At 22.9% G+C, this 4765-nt stretch overlaps 1 long non-coding RNA gene across 1 annotated transcript; it reads right to left on the reverse strand.

Annotated features, from left to right (window-relative positions):
• Nucleotides 1-622: 622 nt before the first annotated feature.
• On the reverse strand, nt 623-3395 carry LOC119673852. The gene is made up of 3 exons (XR_005252189.1): nt 3324-3395; nt 1043-1080; nt 623-650 (listed from the first exon to the last, which is right to left on the reverse strand). It is a non-coding gene; the product is annotated as an uncharacterized LOC119673852 (long non-coding RNA).
• Between the last annotated feature and the right edge of the window lie 1370 nt (nt 3396-4765).

Here is a 4765-nt window from a genome sequence, read left to right on the forward strand (position 1 = left end):
ATGGAAAATACTATAACACCGCGACATATGTGGTCTCTTGTTTTATATAATATGTAATATATCATCATTTTGTACTATATAAAATAATTATATATTGTTAACTATATATATAATTAAAAAATATATATGTAAAAGTAAAATACTTACATTATTACCATTATTATCACTTACATATATATTTTATAATTACATATATTTAACAATATGTAATTATTTTAGATAAAATAAGTAATATGTTAAATAATATATATTATATGAATATCTTTACATTATATTACTCATATTATTATTTAAAAAAAAAATATAATATATTATTTATTAATATATTGTATGTATTACATTATAATATATGTATATATATTTGTATTTATTATTATATATATATGGATTATATAATATAAATATTATTATGTATATATATATATATTTATATATATATATAATTTTATTGATACAATTATTAGTATATAACTTTATATAATATATATTAATATATTAAGTTCTATATATAGCAACATTTACTATTTATAATATACTTGTATAAAAAATATATAAAATAAAATAAAATTAAAAATTAAATATTTATTTAATTAAAAAATGTCTTATAATTACCTTCTTTTTCCGTCAGGTCCGAAAACTTTACACCGCCACTAGATTTAAAAAATAAAATTAAATACAAATTTAATTTAAATTTCAACAAAATTTTTATATCGAGATTTTTTAAATTAAATTTAATTTTTATTTTTTATTTAGTTTTTTTTTATTTTTTTTTTTTTTTTTTGAGAAAAACGAAACGATATAGTAGTAGAATTTGAATGCCACCGCACAACACAATATCAAATTGTTTGCAGCATTTTTGTTATAAAAAAATTTAAGATTTTCTCATTTTCAGCTTAAATATACTTTTATCAAAAGCAACTTTTAAATTTATGCCAAGAAATTTAATTACAGCAAAACTATTTTACATTTACTTTTGCAATTTCTTATATATTTTTTTTTTCAAAATTTAATTAAAAATTTATTTTTTATTTAAGGCATTTACCTGAGTAGTACGGAAGCCGTTTCAGGCACACGGAATACCTGAAAATATGAATATGCTCATTGTTGTTTGGGTTTCGAAAATTTCAAAATTTAATAAGAAATCATAATGAAGCATTAAACGATATATTTCATAAAATTCGACTTGATACTAACATATCATTATCATAATTTTCACATTCCGTCGAAAGAATGTATGTAGCTACAATATCTTATCTTAAGCAATTTTGTATGCACAAGCGCTAGTATACACGGGAAAATGTATTGGCTTTTAATTATTATACTTAAGTATTGCAGATTTATTCAGCGCTTACAACATTGCATTTATGTTCATTATAATAATAATAATTAAGAACATAATAATATTAAATTTTATGATATTAACATGGAGCAGCAATCTTAGATCTCATACAGTGGCATATATCTCATAAAATCTCCTAAAATATTTCAGACTATTTTACACTATATATTGAAGCATTCCTATTGATTTACTTAAGGCCAAACAATTGTTGATACCAGAAATCGATCGAGTGCATATTTCATTAAAATATAATCCCATATATCTCATAAGTCATTTCTATTAATATATAATATAATCAAGTTAAAAATAAAGGTTAGGAATGTTAAAAAAAAGTTAGGCACATTAAGTTATAAGGTATATAAGTATAATCGGCTGATCGAAGATTACACATAAACTACACAACATTATTAGCGATTCTCGATGTAAATTTATCTCTAAGAGGCAATTGATCTTATTTATTAAATTGTTAAATGCAAATTTCATTATTGCTACTCCCTTCAAGTACTATCTTCGCCAAAAACACAATTTTCGAATAATGTAAACATGATACTTTTATTCTTCTTTTCATCAGATAAGGATATTTTCTATTTTCTTCTATTCTTCAAATAATGCTATTGCGTGCCATATAATTTTTTTATACACAAGTTACGTCTATTACATCAACCTGAGTTTCGAAAAGGAAGTAGGGATTTAATAATAACGTTAACATACGTTCTGACATTTAATAAAGCTGTATAAGTTCTCAAACCGGTATCACAATTTGTATATACAGGGAAAATACAGGGAAATATTTAGGGAAATACACAGGGAAAATGGGATTAAAAAAAAACGATGGGAAAAAAGATCGATAGAAAAACAATAAAAAAAAAATCGATAAAAAAAAGGAAAAAAAAGATCGATAGAAAAAAATAAAAAAAAGATCGATTGAAACAAAAATCAAAAAGATCGATAAAAACATAAATAAAAAAAAGATCGATAAAAACATAAATAAAAAGATGGATAAAAAAAAGTAGAGATCGATAAAAAAAATAAAAAAAATTCTATAGAAAAAAAATAAAAAAAAATCGATAAAAAAAAATAATAAAAGATCTATAGAAAAAAAATATAAAAAAAGATCGATAGAAAAAAATAAAAAAAAGATCGATAGAAAAAAAATAAAAAAAGAATAATAGAAAAAAAAAATTATCAATAGAAAAAAAAAATTATCAATAGAAAAAAAAAAATTATCAATAGAAAAAAAATAAAAAAAGATCAATAGAAAAGAAAAAAAAAATCAATAGAAAAAAATAAAAAAAAAAGATCGATGGAAAAAAATTAATCAAAAATAAAAAATATAAAATAAAATAAGAAGATCGATAGAAAACAAATAAAAAAGATCGGTTGACATCAATTAAAGAATCGCTTAACTTTTGAATTTAAACAGATACATTCTACTCAGCTTTTAATAGAGATATTTATACTAAAAACAGCGCCTATCTCTTCAAATATTCTATCATAAAAATTTTGATATCTTAAAATAATTTATATAAAAAACCAATCTTAATTCAACAAACGGTAATTTAAAAGTCTTGTTTGGTTTTCTAGTTTAATTATTGTAAAACTTGTGATTATTCGAAAAAAGTGCTAAAAAGTAGTTACTTTTCTATAGATAATGGAAACTTGCGTCTTCTATACTAATGTTCAAAAACTTTATAAAACTTTATGCATGATTAACATACATTATAATTAAAACCGGACTTTTAGCAGTGCCATAAAAACTTAATACTGCAGTAATATAAGAACTTCAAGACATAATGCACCACCAGGCCTTACTGGATCTCTATGATCAAAGTACATGCGTGGTGGTATAAAATGTTTGAAATCAAATTAACCTGAAGGCGAATATAGAATAATACAAATAGATTACATAATTTTAAATGGATTTAAGATATTTTATAATTACCTGTTTGAATATGAAAATCTTAAAACTAAAGTATCTACATACCTTCCATCCTAGATTTTCAAAAAATGTGCAAAGGCGGGATTGACCAGTTGTTTTACCACCGCATGGACCTAAAATATAATAAAACAAATTCATTCATATAAACTTTAAATATTTAAATATTATATATTTAAAAAAAATTAAATATTCTATATATTTATGAAGTATATTTTTATAATATATATATTTTTTATAATATATATATTTATTATAATATAATATGTTTTTGTCAGTATGAAGGTTTATATATATAAAAAAAATATTTGCGAAAACCTTAAAAATGGTCTTTGGTATTAGAACGCAGTATCCAACGCATGAAAAAATATATTTTAAAAATAAATTTAAATAAATTTAAAATTGTTAACAACAATTGTATGCAACAAAATGAATAACAAAGTATCTGCCAATTATTTAATTTTAAATTAAAAATATGCATGCCACCCACTGTGTAGGGTAGAATAGCAAGGCGAGATTTGCGAAGAAATTGCATTGGCTGCAGTGCATTATTTATGTAATTAGCCTTGACTGTGGCAGTAAATGACGGCTACAAATCCCGTCTAATAGGTGCTTTGGAGCACTTGACAATAGCGAGCAACGTGACAGGGAAATTACAAATAATTTCGAATAAATTAAATCAACCAAACTGTGATAAGTTAATAAGTAAATAGCATTTAAGTAAATTGCATTTTAAATTAAACTAAAAATTGTTAAAAACAATCATAAATTTAATTTATGACATTTATTGACATTACTGAGATAATTTCACTTTATTCGAAAAAAAAAAACATAATAAAAAATATGCATGTAGCTCTTGATCAAGGTTCGGCCCTATAATTAATTTATTGTGTTGCCAGACTAATAGAAAAACACATATCTTGCTTTATTAAGTTGTTTGTTTTTAATAGTAAATAAAACTTATGTCTAATAATATACTAAGAAACATGGAAGGAACAATGTAAGTAAAGTAATGATAGTGATTACTAGAATGAACCTTTTGTGTGTTCCTAGGAAAAGGTGTATACTTGACTCAACTGGTATGGGTTACCTGTTTCTGACTCTCCGATTTTATTCAAAAAGTTGTAAGTTAGCATTAGTAGTAGTGAGCTGGCAAATTATGAGATCCTTAGAATGGGAAATATAATTACTAGTTACTTTGTTTGCCAATCGACTATGTGGAATTAGGAAAATATATAAATTTGAAAGAAATATTAGCTTATGCCAGCCTTAATGGGCCAAACGCTAATATGTGGCATTATTTGTTCATTTAAAAATGTGTTTAATAAATCTTTGAACTCTTAATAATACGTAAATTGTTTTATAAAAAATCACTTTAAAAGCTAATTGAGTTTGATTGACTGAGTGGATACAGGAATTGATGATGACGATGATGGTTAACTGTTTCCAACAAAACTTTAATCATATGCATGACTTATCAAAAAAATTGT

The sequence above is a fragment of the Teleopsis dalmanni genome, chromosome 2 (genome assembly GCF_002237135.1).
Source record: "Teleopsis dalmanni isolate 2A chromosome 2, ASM223713v2, whole genome shotgun sequence".
NCBI lineage: Eukaryota > Metazoa > Arthropoda > Insecta > Diptera > Diopsidae > Teleopsis > Teleopsis dalmanni.